Below are 10,520 nucleotides of genomic sequence, written 5' to 3'. Positions count from 1 at the left end.
TTTTCTCCTCCAATCGCTGAGTCACCTCAGCCTTGTTTATAAACACAAGTGAGCAGGGGATCATTTTTCAGCTGGGCAGTGAAATAAAGGAAGAGGAGTAATATATTATAGATTTAAAAAAAAAAAAAACAGCATGTAACTGTTTGGCAATGGCTATTAAAGGGCAAGTGCTCCTAAGGTATATGATAACTCCAAATCATAACAGCAGAAAAAGTTTTGTATGCAGGATTAGCATCTTTATCACTTAATACACTCAGACCAGTTGCTGTTGAAATTTGATTTTTATGGTGACAATCCCACTTTTAAAGGGAACCAGAGACGAAGCACCCTTGTGTATTTTACCATATACTGTATATCAGTAAGAACATTCGAGAAAACACCTACCCTGCTCTCTGTTTCATCCTCACTGCTAAAAGTGTCTGTTATCAGCAGTCATAAGAATCCCAGACTGAGCATTCAATCTGGCTTTGCTGGGAATGATTATTGCTGAGTCATTATAGCAGAGCCACAAGGGGGCAGGCTTGGGCTTGAAAATACACCACAGAAGACAGACTCAGCTATAATCTTTCCTTAGCAAAGCTAGACTGAATGCTCAGTCGGGGATTCTTATCAGAGGTGATAACAGGCAGATTAAACAGAGAACAATGAAACAAAGAGCAGATTAGGTGTTTACTGTCATGTTCCCACTGATTTATAAGGTAAAATACAAGAGGGTGCTTCATCTCTGGTTCTCTTTAAGCAGTTTGTGGTCTCTTGCACACTACACGTGATTCTGATTTTTTTTTTTTTTTTTCTTTCTTTCTTTATTTTTTTTTTAACGATCAGATTTTTTATTCAGATTTAAAAAAAAAGTACTGAATGCTGATAGGTTTTTGTAATCGGAATCAAAAATCGGATTGTATAAAAAATCAGAATCGCATGTAGTGTGCAAGCTGCCTGCAGATGGTTTTGCTAAGCATTAAATACTTACCGATTGTCCAGCGCTATCTTCTAACCGTCTTGTAGCTCCTATCGGCTTTTCGGCTTCCATGCCCGGCTCCCGGCAAGTCACGTGACCCAACGCAGGTCAGGTGACACGCAGGGAGCTGCTACAGGATGGTTAGAAGATGGTGCTGGACACTCGGTAAGTGGTTGCCTGCGTTTGGGACAATGGGCACTTTGCTGTACATGGTTTCAGTTCCTGAATGATTTAAAGATCCTGATTGGTAGAGTCTAGAAATATCTCACCCCCACTACTCAGTTACATACTTACAAGGTAATCCAAAATGTTGATGATTAAAGACACTTTTATATATGTAGTGCAACTATGCACCTTCATAAGAGAAATCATATTTTTGATGACTAACAAATAATAATAATAAACATAAATTGTACAAGTTACTCCTTACATTATTCCCTGGTGGTCTAGTGGTCCCCTATATAGCTTCCCTGGTGGTCTAGTGATTCCTCCCTACCCCTTACAGTATTCCCTGGTGGTCCAATAGCTCCACCTATCCCCATATAATGTCCTTGGTGGTCCCCCTCTCCCTTACAGTAGACCCTAGTGGTCTTCCCATCCCCAAATCGCTTTGCTGGTGGTCTACCCATCCGGGTGGTCTAGTGGTCCCCACTCCTTCTTACTGTAGGCCTTGGGGTCTAGTGCTGCCCCGACATCAGCATATCACTTCCCTTGTGATCAAGTGGTCTCTGCTCCTTATATCACTTCCCTGATTGTCTAGTAGTCCCTTCTCTCCATATAGCTTCCCTGGTGGTCTCCCCCCCCCCCCATCCCCATACAGATTCACTGGTGGTCTAGTGGTCCCTCCATACCCATAAAGCTTCCCCCATACACTTACAGATTCCCTGGTGGTCTAATGCCCCCTCCCGCCTTACAGCAGGCCTTGTTGGTCTAGTTCCCCCCCCCCCCCCTCCAGTGCTGCCCAAATTTAGTAGCGGAAAAGGAAGTGCTTCAGGAAGACTCTCATCTGATCCAGTGCCAGCCCAGGTCTTCCATACAATCAGTCCTCCATAGCCACAGCTCTCAAGGGGGTCTGCAGGGGCAGTAGTTACGCCACTGTCAGGACCCTCCTCTATTTTTCCAGCTGCACTCTCCCCATGTAGCCCTTTTGCACATACTAGCACGCTCTCTTGAGCTCCAAAATGGATTGGAAAGCCTCTGGACCATCCAGAGACTTTTTGCTACGTGGGTAAGTATCTAACTTTTTTTTTAAAGTTACGTTTTCCTTTAAAGTATATCCAAGGTGATGAATAAAATCTATCTTTACTTACCTGGGGCTTCTTCCAGCCCCTAGAGGTCTTGTGTGTCCTTTGCTGCAACTCTGGTCTTCTCCCGGGTCCCGCTAGCAGACTCTACAGTATCGCGCACCGCTGATGGTTCATCGTCTTCCGCACTTGCATAGGTGTGCACCACGCAGTGCATGAACCAGTCCACATCATTGGGAGCACACTGTGTGCATGTGCAGAAGATGCTGACCCATCATGGGTCCACGATACTGCAGAGCCTGCCAGCAGGACCCAGGAGAAGACTAGCTGTGGCGAGGGACTCATGTGACCTCTAGGGGCTGGGAGAAACCCCAGGTAAGGAAAGCTAGATTTTATTCATTGCCTTGGATATCCTTGAATGTTAATGTATTTACAACTGTGATGGCAAACTGGACTCTTTGTGAGACCTATCGCAATATCGTTGTCTTCAAAAAAATCTTTACTGCCTCAAACTTGAGCCGTATAATTAAAAAAAAAAATCTTTTCAATTCAAGAATTACAATCAATTTTTCTGATTGATTGTAACATTTAAAAAAAAAAAAATCTGACCAATGTACCACACACAATGTTCAATTATTCCCCAAATATGATTATATAATTTTTTTTTTTTTTAAATGGGAAATTCGGTAAGATTTTGCTTGAATGTAAAAAGCTTTCGATTTTTCAGGACATCCATTCATTTTTATTAAATTGCTGTAAAATTGGATCATTTATTGTATTGTGTGTGTGTGTGTGTGGCCACTTTTTACTCTTTAACCTCCTTAGCGCTAACCACGAGCTAGACTCTGGGTGGAAAACCGCAGCTCAGAGCGGTAACCCCGAGCTACACTTTTGGTAGCCGCCGGGAGGTCCATGCAGAGCACTGCACACAGCGGGCGTTCTCACTCACCTCCCGGCTATCCAGACACTGGTGGTCATTCCTCTTCCTGTCCACAGAGGCTCTGCATCCCCCTGGTGAGATCACCAACTGTGGTCATGATGACAGCCGGCAATCTTACTATAGGGTTACAGCGCCACCAGGAGTATGGAGAGAGAACAGCAGCGCTGGATCCCAGGTAGGTGAATAAGTGTTTTTTTCTTGCTTTTAGGGTCTAAAAGCACATGAAAAATTTGTACCGCTTTTAGACCCTAAAATCGGGAAGGAATCATACCGCCAGGGATATAGGCCCATATACAATTAACTTTTTTTCCTGAATTATCTCCCAGGAGATAATTTTCATTTTCTCTTTAAGGCTTCTTTCCCACTAAGACGTTGCGTTAGGTGCTACGTTAAGGTCGCATAACGTGCACCTAACGCAAGGCCTGGTGGTGGTGGCAGAGGACGTTGGCAAAGAGCCGCGTTAAGCGGCTCTTTGATGTGTCCGTGATACGTACTATAATACGCATGCGCTGGTGGAGACCACGTGAGCGAGACACTCCGCACCACGTGGTCCCGCCAGTGACGTCCGCACAGTGCAGTGAATATTAATTAGCCATGTGACTAATCACTGCGCCTGTGCAAGCAGGCTAACGCGGCAAAGCCGCTCTAACGCCGTAGCATGCTGCACTTTAGATTGACGTGCAGCGTTACAATGTAACGCAACGTGGGCAGTGTGAACAGCCCATTGCAGTTACATTGCTGTGCGTTGGGGGAGCGTTACAGGCTGCACCAACGTGCGCCTGTAACGTCCTACTGTGAAAGCAGCCTAAATCACTTTTAAACATTTTACAATTGAAACAAGTAAGCAAAAGTTGGTGAAAAATACTAGCAAAGTACTAGCAAAATTATTTTGAGTGTGTTCTTGCTTGCTGGTGGTTTATAGGGCATTTTATGGCAAGTTTTGAAAATATCACATGGGGAAAAACTCAGGAGAAAAAGTTAATTGCATATGGGCCATAGACTCTCTTGAGTGGTATTGGCTAACACTATGGCCCATATGCAATTAACTTTTTCTCCTGAGTTTTCTCCTAGGTGATATTTTTAAACTTGTTGTCAATAAAATGCCATTTAATCCACCAGAAAGCAAGAAAATACTCAAAATAATTTTATAATACTTTATCATTTACCTTTTTGGTACTTTTTTTTTAGTTGAAAAGTACTGGGAAGTTATTTTAAATAGAAGATGAGAAATTTATCTACTTGGAGAAAACTCAGGTGAAAAAGTGAATTGCATATGGCCCATATATTCAGCTTGGCAGGTAGACAGTGTAACTCTTGGTTGTTTCTTTCACTTCCTAGAACTCAGCTGGGCATTTGCAGTCATAAGATCCTGTTACGTATTAAATCTTTCAAGTATTTTCAATATGTATTTTCTCTGACTGATCTTTACTGTTTCATTGGTCTGTTCAAAATGAATACCTAGATAATAAGTGAGGTTTCCAAGATCTTTCATTTTGAACTTTGTTGCCAGCATAGTCTTCACATCGCTGAGTGCTGTTTCTTTAATGGCAGCAATGATAAGATCAGTGCTGGGCCGAAATTACGCATGAGCGTAATTACGCATCGTAATTCAATGTAAATTTACGTGTAAGCGCTACGTGTAACTTACGGTCTTACGCGTAATTATTTATGCGTAAGCAGTTAAGTGGTATCGTAATTACGCTGCCTACCGTAATTGCTAGGTATGTGTAATTTTACGTAATTACTAACGTAAAAACTCCCCTTTTCTAAGAGTAGCCAATCAGTCAACATCCTAAGCAACCAATAGTATCTTCTCCCGCCCTTCAGTATAAGCGTACGTTTTGACGCATACGAATGATGTGTACGCAATAAGTGTCACATTGACGGCTATTGCGTACACATCGTCCGTATGCGTAAAAAAATACGCATTAATGGGTATTACGGCACTACGCGTAACATCGTAGTGTAAGCGCCTACATTACGGTATCCTTACGCGTAAATGCGTAAGTTAACGCGTAATTACAGTGGTGAACCGTAGATAATTTCCTATGCCGTAACCGTAATTGCGTAAAATTACGCGTAATGATCCGTAAGCGTAGATTTTTCCATTACGACCAGCACTGGATAAGATCATCAACCTGTATACAGTACCTCACAAAAGTGATTATACCTCTCACATTTTATAAATATTATATCTTCTCATGGAACACTGAAGATATGACACTTGGACACAATGTAAAGTACAGCAGAATCTCGTTATAGTAAACTCTGATATAGTAAACCTCTGTATATTGTAAACTCAGTGCTCAGGTTCAGCAACTGCGTCTGTATAAATACCGTATGCAATGTATGACCAATTCTGATATAGTAAACTACTTTTTTCTTGGTGCTTACTAGAGAGGGATTCTACTGTAGTCAGTGTACAGTTTGTAGAGGATTCATCTGAAAATGGCGCTTGAGAATAATGGCGCACGGTGTTGCCGCTAATCAGTTTGTCGCTTATCGCTATTTAACGTTAAAGCCTTATTGTTATTTAGCTCTGTTTCTTTTATTGAAAATTAGCGTTAACACAGAGAACCCTCTCTGTACCTATCCCTAACCCCTAGACCCCCTGGTGGTGCCTAACCCTAACCACTTCCCTGGAGGTGCCTAACCCTAACCACCCCCCTGGAGGTGCCTAACCCTAACCACCCCCTGGTGGTGCCTAAACCTAACCACCCCCCTGGTGGTGCCTAACTCTAACCACCCCCCTGGTGGTGCCTGACCCTAAGCACTCCCTGGTGGTGCCTAACCCTAACCACCCCCTGGTGGTGCCCTCCCACCCCCCCACCCCCCAAGGAAAAAAATGCAATTAAAGGACAATTAGATTGGCAGCACTTTCCACAAAATGCAATGCAATTGGCAGCAAATCCCCACAAAATGCAGTTCAAGAGTTCATTGAAGTTGAAAAACAAGGGTTCCATTGTGCGTAGAGCGGCATGCGGAGCGCGCCGTGCCGAAAAATGGGTGTGGCCATGGACCAGAATGTGAGTGTGGTCACAGGTGGAGACAAATTTACATGAACCTAGCAATGGTGGGACATTAGATTATGACAGTGGTGGCGAACCTTTTGGAGGTCGAGTGCCCAAGCTGCAACCCAAAAGTCACTTATCTATCGCAAAGTGGCAACAGCAATTTAAACTAAATACAAACGTTTTAACTCATACATGAAGGTTATAGAAAATCCAAGTTGAAAATAAACTGTGAAGATAAACAATTTCATCCATCCGACTCCAGAAAAATGTATTCTTTTTTTTAGAACCTCCCAGTTTTATTTTCCGTTTTAAAAAGCTAAAAAAGTAGGTTTAATGCTATTTTCTCATATGATGAGGATTCAGCTTTTCCCATAGTCTCGCAGTTAGCAATCATGTGACCCCCAACAAGACAAATTCAGCAATCATGAGGCCCCCAACAAATCATGAGGACCCCAACAAGATACATTCAGCAATCATGAGGCCCATAAATAGACAGCATTTCACATTAAATAGGCAGAATGCCCCCTTAATATGGTAGACACCTCTCACCTGGCTTCTAAATTCTCCTCTACTGGCTGCTGTGTCTGACTATACTGTTTTTGGCCGGATTGGGGATGATGTGTGGGCTGAAAGGCCTTGCAGTGATTCTGTGGTGTGGCTGGATGAGGTAGTGACAGGTGTCCCCCCAGATGAGGTAGTGACAGGTGTCCCCCCAGATGAGGTAGTGACAGGTGCCTCCCAAGTTAGATAGTGAGAGGTGCCCCCCAAGTTAGATAGTGACAGGTGCCTCCTGAGTTAGATAGCGAGGTGTCCAGTGCCTCGCCCGTTACCTTTGATTAGCGCTGTCCTCTCCCGTGTCCCCGCTGGCGCTGCCTCAGCTCAGACCTCACAGATCGCGGCAACTGAAGCAGGCAGAGTGCGCATGGCACCCGCGCGGAGGAACTTCACATGCGGAATTGACTAATGATGTCACTTCCGCATGTGACGTACTCCGTGTATGCGGGTACCATGCGCACTCTGCTCTCTTCAGTCGCCGTGATCTGTGAGGTCCGAGCTGAGGCAGCGCCAGCGGGGACACGGGAGAGTGCATGATATGAGGTTGCAGGCATGGCGCCCGTAGCGGAAGCCATGCCTGCAGCTCAGGGAGACGAGCGGCCCGCAGCTGGAGGCCTGGTGGGCCGGATGCGGCCCGCGGGTCACCAGTTGGACAGCACTGGCTTAGGTTATAAGAAAATTTCCAGCACCTTGAAACTGAGCTGTAGCATGGTGGCCAAGAGCCCGAGACCATACAGCAGTTTAACAGGAGAGGTTACACTCAGAACAGGCCTCACCGTAATAAACTAATTAGGTTGAGTGCGCATCCTCAGGGCTCGTTCCCATTGCGTTGCGTTCATGTTAGCATTTTGTTATTTTTTTACGCAATTTTTATTTCCATTTCCCAGCGCTTGGGTGGGCGTTGCGTTTTTGTGAAAAGCGCTTTTCTAAGCACTTTTCCCGAGCGTCTTTTTAATTCACTCCCTGACACAAGTCAGGATGTGAACTCTTTGACTAGGAAAATAATAAATACAATGTATTTATTCTTAAAAACGTGGACGCAATCGATGCACAAAGCAATTTTGTGAGCATTTTGCGTTTTTTCCTATACCTCCCATTAAGGCAAAATCGCCTCAAAAATGATACAGGCAGCGCTTTGCTGAGCGGATCGGAAATGAACCTCTCAGATGTGAACTCTCTGATAGAGAATCATGGCACAAGCACTTTCAGGGCGATTTTTGAAAATCGCCAGGGCTTCAAAAAAAATCACAAAACGCTTCCGGTGTGAGCGAGCCCTTAGTGTCATAGCAGAGGTTGTCTTATACAAATAGATGTATAAGCGCTGGTGGCACTGCTACAGAGGTTGAAGGGGTGGAGGCTCAGCTGGTCAGAGCTCAGACCATACGCCGCATACTGGGCTCCCGATGCATTTCCGAAGCCTCCCTTTGGTGGGGAAACAGCGATATTTGACCGAAACGGTCGAATACCATTACGGGGGAGCCAGGTCAACAACGAGAACCGGGAGAGGAGAGGGAATGCTCTATGGGACCCAGAGCCTCCCTCTCCTTAGGTGAGTATCTGACTTTTTTATTTACATTTCGGTTCCCATTCACTTTAACGCCTAGGCCCTTATTCAATTCACTTTTTCTCCTGACTTTTCTCCTAGTAGAACACTTTTACTTTTCAGCACTTTGCAAATAAAAAAGTACCAAAGAGTAGGTGAAAAAATACTGTCAAAATCGTTTTTTTTTTACTTGCTGGTGGCTTGAAAGGCATTTATTGAGAACGCTAAGGTGTAAAAATATCACCTAGGAATAAACGTAGGAGAAAAAGTGACTTACGAATAAGAGCCTTTGGCTCATATCCTATTAACCTTATTCCTTAGGTTTCTTACTTGAGATATTTTCAAACCTTATCAATAAAATACGGTACCTTTAAAGCTCCCAACATGCGTGCCCGTGGCAGGGTACTGATCTGTGAATGGGAACATATGTTCCCAAAGCTGATCAAAGTCCCCGTAGTAAATGAGCACCGGCATCAATGAGATGCCTGTGGTCATCTACGAAGTGAAAGTAAAAACACAGGTTTACACTACTTCCTGTGTACTTTTCAGTACACAGGATAGCGTGGGGCCATCTAGTGGGCAAAATATAAAAAATACACCTACAAATATTAAGACAACTGAAGTGAAAAGAATACAGGGGTTGCCATATTGATTTCCTTTTAAACAATACCAGTTGCCTGGCTGTCTAGCTGATCTATTTGCCTGCAGTAGAGTGAATCACACCAGAAACAAGCATGCAGCTAATCTTATCAGATCTGATAATAATGTCAGAAGCACCTGATCTGCTGCATGCTTGTTCAGGGTTTATGGCTAAAAGTATTAAAAGCAGAGGATCAGCAGGATGCCAGGCAATCAGTATTGTTTGAAAGGAAAAAATATGGCAGCCTCCATATCCCTCTCACTTCAATTGCCCTATAAAAAAAAACCCCATTAATTTTAACCCCTTATTTCCCCTCCCCTATAATTATCAAAATAAAAACACTTATAAAAGTGACAGTATTAACCACAATCCATAAATCATTGATATAGTATAAAGAAACATAAAATGGAAAAATACACCTTTATTTATTTAAATCATTGTCGCCATACATTGTATTAGGAACATAATTTAAATGTTGTAATAACTGGGATAAATGGGAAAATAAAATATGTGGGTTTTATCTATTGTAGCACTCTCCTGAGAAATAATTTTTTAAAATTGTTTTTTCTTCTTCTTCTTTCTTCTTATTCCCTTTAAAGGCACCCTGAGCGGTGTCATAAAAAAAAAAAAAAAAACTGGACATACCTGGGGCTTCCTCCAGCCTACCGTAGCCTGCGAGGTCCCTGGCATCCTGCTGGCCCCCTCCGCGGTCCTGCTGGCGGCGTGTGCTCGCCTCCACTGCGTACCCATCGCGTCATCACACCGGCCGCAGTAAGAGTCTTGCGCATGCACAGGACTCCTGCAGCAGCCGGCATGACGATGCGACTGGTATGCTGCAGGAAGCCCCGGGTAGGTCCAGTTTCTTTTCATGACCCCGCTCATGATCCCTTTATAATGCATATATAATAAAATAATTTTTAGCAAAAAGCACCTGTCCAAAGAAAGCCTAATTTGTGGCAAAGAAAACAATATATAGATTTTTTTTTGGGGTGTGATAAGTAGCAGTAAAGTTATTTGTGAATGAATGGGGGGAGGAGTGTAATGGGTGCAAATTGTTCTGGTTTTTAAGGGGAAATAACCTGTGATGGTGAACTGGTTAATATTATTTGTACCTACTTTTTAGTTTTGTAGTTCTTTTCTCAATATCTAAGTGTTGAAAAGTTTTATTTTTTATAAAGGTTGAAAAATTATCTCCTGGGCTAATTGAACAAAGGCCCTAGGCCCTTACCATGGGAGAAAAAGAGAAGTAAATAAGGGCCAAGGTGTCAAATTATCTCCTAGGTAAAAACTCGGGAGAAAAAATAAATTGAATACAACCTAGTCTAGTATTGCTGCATCAAGGCATAGACAAGTTCCACGGTAACAGCCTCTTAAATGCAGGCTGCATCCTGCGTGGGATCCAGAGGATTCTCCAACAATACATCAGTTACTTTACACTGCTAATTATAACCTTTCCCTGGAGTGCTGTCTTAGAAGCCAAGACTTGCCCACCACCTACAATGGTGAGGATTTCATTATAAAGATGTAAGACCTCCTCCTATTCTTTCCATGAGAACTCCTGGGGTGTGACTAACATTACAACCTTCATAGCTTCAGAACGTCTCTCTCATACCTCACTCCACTTCA

Source organism: Hyperolius riggenbachi, chromosome 7 (assembly GCF_040937935.1).
Source record: "Hyperolius riggenbachi isolate aHypRig1 chromosome 7, aHypRig1.pri, whole genome shotgun sequence".
NCBI lineage: Eukaryota > Metazoa > Chordata > Amphibia > Anura > Hyperoliidae > Hyperolius > Hyperolius riggenbachi.
This window is presented reverse-complemented; position numbering follows the sequence as displayed.